Source organism: Coccinella septempunctata, chromosome 3 (genome assembly GCF_907165205.1).
Source record: "Coccinella septempunctata chromosome 3, icCocSept1.1, whole genome shotgun sequence".
NCBI classification, from domain to species: Eukaryota; Metazoa; Arthropoda; class Insecta; order Coleoptera; family Coccinellidae; genus Coccinella; species Coccinella septempunctata.
Window position 1 is genome coordinate 4,875,510 of NC_058191.1, and position 11,934 is coordinate 4,887,443.

The following is an 11,934-nucleotide window of genomic DNA, read 5'->3' on the forward strand; positions in this document are numbered from 1 at the left end:
TATTATTATTATTATTTCAGTTTTCAAAAACATGATATTGTTTTCGTCCTTTGCGACATGTTCTTTAAGTACTTATCCGTTTCATTAAGTCGTGAACATTCTTCGTGTTGATCACAAACATGAAAATCTACATCGAAAATTAAAATATTTCTCGACAGCTATGAGTAGGTTTATTTAACTGATAAAAACATTACAAGACTAAAACATACGTTTCTGCCTCGATTTCTGACGTTTCTGCATATCTGAGATGAAAATTTGAAATTTTTTCAACAAAAAATAACATAGCTATGAAAAAATAACATAGCGTAGACTATGGTTCACTCCTTGAAGTAATGCATCTAGAAATACTGCTAACTTTTAAGCGATTCGTTTCCAATTTTGAAATTTCTCTGTAGAAAATGACGAAAAATTCTTATGTTTTGGGGATTCCCAGGAAATTGTGTGAAATCAATAATATATATTATTATATTATATTATATTATATTATTATAACAACAAACGATCGATAAGGGGTTATGGGAAATTGATAGGTGTTATAAAATATCTCTTCTTTATTTATTTATTTATTTATTTATTTGAAAAAATAACATAGTAGGAAACTATAATAAATGAAATAGAAAAGAGTTATTTTATAACACCCATCAATTATATTATTATAATATAATATATTAGTTTTAAAAAAAATAAAAACGAATAAATTATGAAAAAATTACACTCGTCTCAGTAGATTCTCAATGAAGCTAGTAATCACTTGATGAATTTTCAGAATTGTCTTTCCTCATCATTTCAGTTTTCATTCAGTTAAGCTTCGACTAAAAAAAATTGACAAAATTTGAGCTTGAATGACACAGTATTCCATCGCAATAAATGTTTTTGCTCTTCAGGAATTGGAGAAGATTTCGCATCGATTTTGAACACCTCTCAGTTTTTGAGCATAAATAACCTATAATTAATTTCAGATCATTTCGAACCTGAAAATGCAAAATTATGGCATGAATGTTGAAGTATGGATAAACTTACTTTTTCGAAAGCAATCTAGCGTTTAATGTTGATGAATTTTTAAGTGAAATTGGAAAGATATCTTTCATATGATAGTACATTTCAAGAAGCAATTTATTCATCCAGCAGCCTGAAAAAAGAGCCAACTTTTTAAGAATCAAGTAGTACTACTTTCTTGAACTTGAATGAAATCAGCATTTCAGCACATTGCGCTTTTCACGCCCGAAAACATAATGTGAGTTTATTTTCAATCAATTTTCCACATGATTGAGAACCACAGCATAATTTTCAGGAATTCGTAATATGAAAATGCTTTGAAATCGAGCTATCGAAATTTTCATGATGCTGGGAGAATCTCGAAATGCATTACTCTCAAACACTAAGAGGAGTTTATACCACGGGACTTTCTCGCCATCCGTATAAGACGTAAAGGGAAAAATACTACCAGAATGTGGGGTGGTTCCACTTTTTTCAATTCCGCCAGGACACGAATTGTAGTCAATAGCGAGACTATTCGAGAAATTTTTTCATGTGAAAATTCAAAGAAGAGATAATTTCACCTCGGAAAGTTAATAACCTGAATGAATCTTTGTTCTTCCAGGAAAAATTTGGTATTCTTTTTTTCCGTTTGACGAATGAAAAAATTTCTGACTTTCCAAGATAACGAACTTTTTGAATTGAATTATAATGGGAACTCCATATAAATTAGTGCCCCTCTTAATGGCTTCTGAGAATCTGGTTATTTCATTATTCACGCTAAATTTCTATCTATTTTCATGACAGTTTTGATATTTACGATCCTTCCATATTCTTTTCAATTTGTCTAGGGGCAGTTGATGATACAATATAGTATACCTTTTCGTTCGTTTATTAACATTGTGGCTTGATGGCGGATCAGGTAGGTGCATAATCGGGTTCACTAATACCTTTGGGTATTCAGCAATACTCAATGCCAATCTTTTGAATTTAAGCAGAAAGTTATAAATACACTATTTTCAATACAGTCGAAAATATTCTGTTATGAGAGTTCAAGACGCTACTTTTTCCTAAAGAATATCAATCCTGAAATAAAGGAAATTTTTCTCACAGGCAGATGTCAAAATCATTCGATTAAGGTGAACAACAATTACGAGCGAAATTGTAACACAACATCGTGTTCCAGATAATTATTTTGAATTTCAATAATATTTTTTTCACAGGCAGATAGAAATAGATGAAATATGCTGAAAAAAATACCTCCACGGGAAATTAAAACCTGAATTATTTGAAATTTGAGCACTTCACATCAAAACATTAGATTGAAATCTCAAAAATAAGCAAAGAAATTTATAATTTATAGGTATATTTGTCAGGGAAAAGTTCCAATTTTGGTCAAGAAATATTTCGACAAACTGAAATATTGAAGAAAGCGAAATTTTTTTTACTATATAGTAGCTATTGAGTTAGCAACAGAATTGAATACAATCCGATATTGAATAAAACATGCCAAGGAGGATCGAAAAGTTATACAAATAGTAAGTGTGCATGCCCTGTTCGGTTGTTCCATAAATTATTGTAGAAAAGAGGGAAAAATATTACTTCCAGTCGCCTTTTCTTGAGGGGTGAATCACCTTAAATGTAATGAAGATCAAGCGCTTAGAGTCCCTGATCGATAATATGAATTTAAATAAAAGTAATGAGTTTTATTTGTATTTCTTTATGTTCCCATTGGTATAATCTAACATTTCATCACAAAATATTTTATTTACCATCTTCTTTGATATGTATAAACTGAATGATTTGTACGGATAAGTATAATAGATGAAATGTACCGAGTTCTTATATTTGCATTAATCGGTTTATGAATTTTTTGTTTCAATTTCGCCCCTTCAATTATCTACGCCGTATAGGTCAACCGGACAACCATAAATTAGTCATGAAATGCGTAGCAAGGTACTTGAAAATAAGCTGTTTTTCGACAATTAGATAGACCTAATCGCCATTTTGATTATACAAAACTCGTGGCGTCAATGAGTAGATTACTGTTGGATAGTTTGGGTGGCTTTATTTTCTGTCCATCGGACAACTGGCAGGAATATGTGAGTACTTAACATATTGAAATAAATTATATTGTACCATAAACTATTTTATATTGTTACGTATTGGAATATATTTTAGCATCCTGAAGAAGAAACGCAATCAGTTTCGAAATATAGATGCAAATGACGATTGACTTCTAATTGCCCAAATAAAATTGCCAGGTACCCAAATACTTTTCCCTACTATTTTATATATATTTCACTATAAAGGTTCAATAAAACCCAAGAAATCTTCAATATTCATTATACGGCTTAGAGTTTTAGATAAGTCCCTTGGACAACCCGTCCCTTGGACAACTGAAGTATGGTTATCCGTATGAAATTTTTGTTGTCCCTTCAATAAAAACGATATGATAAGATTTTTACTTGGGAAATATGAACATTCTAATGCTTGACACCCTAGTTCCAACAGTTGTCTTAAGACTTAAGACCTTTCGCTTTGAAATTATTATTTTGTAATGTTGTTTATTATTAAAAACGTTGATAACGTTTTTATTGTCCGGTGTACCGTATCATCAAAACTGCTGCTACTGATACTTTTTTGAATTTGGTGCATTTAGTACCTTCTTTAAGATTGTTGGTTGTAATATTTACATTCGACAACCAGATATATGTCTAAATTAAAAACACATATAATCGTTTTTTTCTCTACAAATTCAAGAAGAGTTCATAATTTTTTGAACGTTCAATTGTAGCAGAAGCAATTTTCTTCTATTACTATAACTATTTCGCAATCCAATTAACAAGTTCCGATTCTGTAAAATTAGAGTTGTCCTGGGGGACCTGATTATGGGAAATATTGTGAAATTTCGTGAGATATCTGCCATATATAAAGATGAAAATGAAACTGTATTATTTTGGGAATGTAAGTAATATAATTGTTTCAACAATAATTGATGTATAGTCGGTTTAAAAATACTTTTGAATAGTGGTCCAGGGAACAGAGACTAGATTTGGTCTGTTTTTCTAGTAAAATTCACTAATTTCTTCAAGACACAGCTTTGCTCTATGCAGAATCGTAAACAGTAGAGAATTATCGTTTGAATGAAGTATTTATGTGGACAATAAGAAAAAAATTGAATCCACAATTTCATCATGTGGAAATTTAAAAGTTGATTCACCCTGAAGACGAAATCGTTTCTGGAAATCTGAAAGTTACACATGGTTTGACAATATTTCGGTAGGCAAGAACACAATTAGTATATGGACCAAATCATCCGCGCAAGCTATTGGTTTGGACATGCACTAAGTGTGAAAAGAAATCAACTGCAGTTAGCCATTTGGCTAATAAAGGAATTCCTGAACAGCAATTAATACAAATAACCGGACATAGCAGCTCTAATTCAATAAAACCGTACTTAAATATTGACCAAGTACGCCACGGTGAAATAATCAACACCATGCCATGAATTTCTTCAACAGTGGTTGTTAAAAATTGAGCGAAGCCCTCCTCCGACCTCTCTCTAGTCTACGCTCCTGACCAGCTCCGGTGGCCGCGTATGGTACTCCGATTCGGCGGTGCGCTGGTTGAACGACGCAGCGGCCCCACTTTCAGTGTTTTTCAGGAGTGAAAAACCACACATTTATATTTTTCTTAAGATTCTCTTTGTTAGCTTCGTTGAATTGACTTCGCGCTGCTATCATGGTGATTTGTAACACCTCAATTTAAGTTCACCTCTTTTAGTTGTTCTCAATTTTTAAGTCTTCTCGCACAATCCTGGTGCTAAATTGTTCTTCTCATAAGGTAAAGTACACTCAGACTACTCAAAATTATTTTACTCCATTTTCATGATAATTTCACTCTGCTGAAATAAGTCCACGTGCAAGAGATTGTAGAATCTTGAAATAGATTCCGAATCCTTGCGAGCACTGCTCAATTGAAATGTCTACTCAACTCAAATCGAACTATTGTCTTCTCAAAACTATATATTTTATTATATTTCATAATTTATATAGATTTTCAGACTTCTCTAGATCTTCTCACATGAAAATGGGTATGTAGCACCAGGATTGAAACTTCTCAAGTTCATCTCCATAAAAATGATATCTGATTCATTGTCTTCTCGTAATATTATTTATTATTAGAATCAGTTTTATCATTTTTATAACAACTCGTATGATCTCTCTATACATATGACTAATTCATGGTGTTGAGTTTCAGATGAATGAATCCTCATCTTCTCCAGGGTGGACCCTGGATGTAGCTGTTTTCTTTAGAACAGGATGAACACCTCAACTTTCGTTAAGCGATCAATGATAATGCTCGATACACCTCGACCTAGGCTCCACCCTGGAAAGTCTGCTCGAACACTCATGTCTACTCATTTGGTATGGTCTACTCTTTATAATATGTACTCTCATTGTTTCTCTTCTATATTCATTCATCGGACTCAACATACATGTTAGTTTTCTCAGCCTTCAGCACATCTCAAAATCTACGATTAGAGATTTATTCAACTCAGTACTCTCATGACTTCTCTTAATTTATCAATTGTTTCTTCTATTTTTCTGATGAACGTTCTAATCGTGCTTACTTGTAAGCAGTTCGTCTCTGTAAATGCTGAATTCATTGATAAATTTTTGCACTCTTCAAGATCATCTCAATGTTTATGAATTATACTATGTTCTTCTCATATTAATTATGATTGTCCTTTTCATTTAATTAATTATTATCGAACTTCTCATTTAATTAGAAATTATTGCCCTTTTCATATTATTTTAATATTCTAGTGCTTCTCAAACTCATTAATTCTGTGCTTCTCATTTAACTTGTGCTACTCTTGTTCTGCTCATACTTACATTAACATTATTGATCAACTCAAATTTAATGTATCGATTTCTCGTTGATGATCAGACTTAGACATTGCAGTTTCACCTCGGGCCTATTTCTCTGTACTCTCGCGTCTTCTCTTTAAAATTCAATATTCTAACCTTCGCGTTTTCTGATAGAAAAAGGAGGCTCTCGCAATCAATTTTCAATTGATTGCCCTATCACTGTGTAACCGTTGTGTTGATATTGAACACAACGTCTAAGTCTGACATCAAGTGACTTCTCATTTGAACTGCTCTGGACCATCTCTTGTTTTTAATTGGATATTGTCTCTCTGAGTTTATAGATGTGGTTAATATTAGTTGCTTTTACTGTATTAGCTTCATGCAGGTGACATATTCATTTTATGATTGTGAACGATACTTAATAAATGTTTTTATACCATCTCCAACTCAATTATCTTTTAATACAGTCCACTACTCTTTAATTAAAAATCATAACACCCTCGATTTTTTAACAGTGGTAATTAACAATCCGTCAAATTCAGCAAACTCTTCTTCCAATTTAACATTTACCAATTATACTTTTCATAACTGTAGTTTTGTTTAAAATAAAAATGAATAAATAATTAACGTCAGATTGACAATCAATTTTTTGAAACCTACAAAGTAGAAAATTATCTTATCGCACGCTTTCACTTTCAGCATTCTCCATGACAAAATTATCTCGATAGAAGAAAGAGGGAAGAAGAAAGAAAGAATTCTAATTCAATAAAAAAGGCCCTTGGGGTATTACTACTGATAATATACTTCCACATTAACATTAAGTGAAAAATTCAGTGTTTAGAAGAATTTGCGAACAACGCTTGTATAAACGTTTTTGGTACTTTTAATTTGAATTCATAGCCACATCCAATTCAAAAATAGAAAACATATTGTGTGAAACACTATTTTTCGTATTTCACTTCACTTTCACAAATAACTATTAGTTATATAACATTCACCCTGAAAACTACTAAAAATTATTTCGAGTAATATGAAAATATCTTACTCATATTTTAAGGAACTAAAGCATAGCACCTAAAATATAAATTCACGCCAAGAAAAAATTTACAATAATTGAATTATAACTACGTGATTCAAAAAAATCAAATAAACAAACTTACCTATATTCTCCTCCTGTATTTCAGCATGTTGCACTTTACTGGATGCTTCTGCCACTATTTAGATTCACTCGTCAATTTTCTAAACGGGGTTTGAACTCAATCAAGAAATAAAATTTAGGAACACGGAACACGTTAAAGTTCGAATATTTTATAAAACCAACTCTCTGCTCGGTACTGACACTACTGACGTTATGCAGGTAAGGTATCTACTTAAAAACTCACCCTAAGGTGGCAAGTAGCTACCTCAGCGGGCGTTCATTGCTTTATCCCTACCATCTCTAATAGCTATCCAAGCTTTTTTTACTAAATGAGGCACTTTCCTGTATTTTAATTATTTTATTCATTTGTCTCTGAATCCTATCTCTTTCTATTTACATCTTGGGATGATAATTCTTTCTGTTATTATTATAACACGCTCTTGGTTCCGCCCTTTACGACATGTTCGTCAAGTACTTATCAGTTTCATTACGTCGTGAACATTCTTCGTGTTGATAACAAACATGAAAAATTAAAATATTTTTTTGACAGCTCTGAGTATATTTTACTGAAAATAACATAACAAGCCCAAAACATAGGTATATACGTTTCTGCCTCGGTTTATGGCGTGTCTGCATATCTGAGATGAAAATTTGAAATTTTTTCAATAAAAAATTAGGTACGTAAATACATAGATATGAACCATAGCGTGGAATATTAATCCTTTTGAGCGATTTCACTCTTTGAAGCAACGCATCTAGAAATACTGGTAGCTTTCAAGCGATTCGTTTCCAATTTTGAAATTTCTCTGTAGGAAATGACCAAAAATTCTTACGTTTCAGAGATTCCTAAGAAATTATTCCACATTTATTTGTGTGACTCATTACAACATCCTATGTCTTATCCGGGTTCGACGGGTTTTTCTCATTTTGCTAATATCTTGTTGATTTTAACCATACATTTGACCAAGACACTAATCTTAAAATATTTCACTAGGCTGAGAAAGGTCTCTTGTTGGATAATTTAGAACATTTGGAGATCTGTAAGTCTTGTAAAAATGGGAAAAATATTTTAAATAAACATATTGGTTTAGATTTCACTCCAGTCTATTCCTCATCAGGTACTTTGAACGGACCTATTACTTGAGAGCCGATTGTTAATTTCCATATGAAAGTTTTTTCATTTTTTTAAATTTGTGTTGCTAGTAGTAGATTCCTTTATCTCTCGTTGTTCTGAAAAAAACACATTCCCGTCGTGAGTTATCTTGTTATTTTGTTTTTCAATTAGATTTCGCTTCATTGTTTAAATTCAGGAATGTTATAATGAATCGTATTTTTCGTCCATCTTGTTATTCTTATTATACTATCTGCCTAGTTTCTCTGAACTTGGGATGACCAAAGATTTGTTTTCGATTACCTGACCATTGCAGCTTATATGTAAGTGTTCTTTACCTTAATTTATTATCCTTGTGTTTTGATTTGATGTTACTTATAGCTTAGACTTGAAGATGGGTCAAATTTGAAAATCTCGAAACTAGTTGTTATCAAATAAAGATTGTGGGGGAAAAGGACTTTTTCTTCATATTCTTAATATATTATATTATTATCAGTATATAATATAATTAATATTAAAAAAACTAAAACGTAAAAATTATAAAAAATTACACACATCTCAGTATAGATTCTCAATGAAGCTAGTCGTCACTTTATGAATTTTCAGAAATGTCTTCCCGCACCATTTCAGTTTTCATTCATTTAAGCTTCAACTAAAAAACATTGACGCAATAGATCTTTCTGCTCTTCAGAAATTGGGGATGATTTCTCATCGATTTTGAACACCTCTCTGTTTTTGAGCATAAATATCCTATAATTAATTTCAGATCATTTCGAACCTGAAAATGCAAAACTATGACATGAATGTTGAAGTATGGATAAACTTAATTTTTCGAAAGCAATCTAGCGTTTTTAATGTTGAGGAATTGTTAAGTGCAATTAGAAAGATATCTTTCATATGATAGTGTATATTTCAAGAAGCAATTTATTCATCTAGCAGCCAACTTTCGAAAAATTATTTGAGTTTATTTTCGATCAAATTACACATGATTTCAAATCACAGCATAATTTTCAGGAATTCGTAATATGAATATGCTTTGAAATCGAGATATCGAAATTGTATCAGAATGCTGGGAGAGTCTCGAAATGCATTACTCTCAACATTAATGGCTTCTGGAGAATCTGGTTATTTTATCATTACGCTATCGATCTGAAATGTATTATTTTTCATGACAGTTTTGGTATTTACGATCCTTCCATAATCTTTTCAATTTGTAGAGAGGCAGTTGATGATAATAAAATATAATATAGGTTTTCGTTCGGTTATAAACATTGTGGACTAAGAGCGGATCAGGTAGGTGCATAATCGGGTTCACTAATACCTTTGGGTATTCAGCAATACTCCATGCTAATACTCTGAACTATTTCAGTAACAAAGTTGATGAGTGCCCTAATGAGGTGGAGAAGATGATTGATGGACAAAAATATGTTTAATTGTAACTCATTTCTTGGAAAATTTCGATGCGAATGGCTATTTATTCCATATTACTTAAACGGAATTATTTAAAATTAGAAGGTGCGATTATGGTACATACCTATTCATTCTCATCTGAAAATAACACACTATTCGTTGGATGGTCGATGAAATCACGAAATTCATTGCTTGAAGGAGTGCTCTCTGAGAATATGTATCACATTTTGATCTTCGACGAGTTTTTTGAAAAAAAAAACGAAGTCGAAAGTGTCCTTCGAAAGGATACAAAAAAAAAGATTAACTTAACTTTTTGTCAAGACCGCACCCATCTCGGCGCAACCGTTCGGTCTTGAGGAAGTTTTAACTGAACCCAACTTTTTGGGAATTTTTCGAAGATCAGCTTTCGGGTGGTTTTTCCTCCATTATAATTATTGTAGATCTGAATGTGATTCATATTCTGATAGAGCAATTTTTCTAGTAATAAATCTGAGAAGTTCATCTATCTCGGCGCAACCGTTCGGTCTTGAGGAAGTTTTAACTGAACCCAACTTTTTGGGTCAGCTTTCGAGTGGTTTTTCTTCCAGGATAATAATCGTACATCATATTTTCATAAAAAAAAAATTAAATATCTAGCCCTGTTTTGGAGAAAATATTTTTTTTTATTTTTTCACTTTTCATTTTCGAGTTGAATTCGCAGACCTCTCTAGAATACAATTCTCTACCCTAATAGCACACAACGTCCATGGGACGTACAATTCATGTCCATTTAACGTCGGAACGTCCATGGACTTGATTTGTATGTCCTTTGGACGTCCGTTTCCGGACAGTTTTAGGACGTCCAAGATGGATATCCATTGTTAGTCCAATTTATGTACAATGTCCGTATCGGATATCCATTGGATGACCGTGATGGACATAATACGGACTATATGACATATGTCCGTATCATATAGTTCCAAAATAGTCCCTGACCGACTCAATACAGGCAATGTCAAAAATATGTCCTTACTGGATATCCATTAGGTGTCCGTGATGAACATATTAAGGACCATATAACTTATACATATATATTACATGGTCCGTATAACGTCCATCACGTACACCCAGTGGATATCCGGTAGGGACATCTTTTGAATGTCCTCACCTGATATTCACTAGGAGTCCGTAATGGACGTAATATGGACCAAATAATATGTATATATTACATGGTCCGTATAACGTCCATGACGGACACCTATTGGATATCCGGTAGGGACATCTTTTGAATGTCCATACCGGATATTCACTAGGAGTCCGTAATGGACGTAATATGGACCAAATAACATGTATATATTACATGGTCCGTATAACGTCCATGACGGACACCTATTGCATATCCGGTAGGGACATCTTTTGAATGTCCATACTGGATATTCACAAGGAGTCCGTAAGGGACGTAATATGGACCAAATAACATGTATAAGTTACATGGTCCGTATAACGTCCATCACGGACACCTAGTGGATATCCGGTAGGGACATCTTTTGAATGTCCTTACCGGATATTCACTAGGAGTCCGTAATATGAACCAAATAATACATACATGTATATCAATGAACACCGTTGTACCGTTGAGATAGCTAATGATGGTCCCAACGGGATATCCATTGGACGTCCGCGATGGACGTCCGAATTCGGTTCAAAGTTGTGACATTTGTACGTCCCTCGGATGTCCATAGAACGTCCATTGTACCAGAAATGGACGTCCCATGGATGTCCGTAATGTCCGAAGAGGACGTCCTATGGATGTCCATAGGACTACTTTGTGCTATTAGGGTATGGAATGATGAACTGTTTGATTTTCTAGAATCATCGAAACAAATTCTATGCACTCCTTATCCTATGACAGTAATAGACCATCCTGATTTTCAGACAGAGTAGCAATTAGGTCATTTAGGAGGGTCTACTAACCCCTTGCTCATTTTTGACCCGAAAAATCAAGATTTTCGAAATCAAGTTTATGTACTAGGGTGGAAGACTAGGCAACGCTGATTTATAATCAGCGTCTATAACTGGAAATCCCAATTTGATCAGACGAATATAAAAGGAGATATCGCAGATTGAAATTTGCAATTTTTGAAAAATACCATTTCCAGATAAAAATCTAAACGAAAAGAGATAGGCTTTCGAAATTGCTCGCAATAGATTCAGCGCATTCGGAAACCTATATTTGCTCACCAAACTTTCGGATATCTTACAATGTTTACCAGAAAATCATATTTTTAATTTGTCCATTATTCAACTTCCGGGTTAGGAATTCAATCAGAAAACTCATTGAAGATTTGAACGCGATATATACTGAAATCTAAAAGAGCAATACCTTTCTAGTGAAAAATCTCGACATTTCATCCAGTTCGGCGCAATCGTTAGGTCTTCAGGAA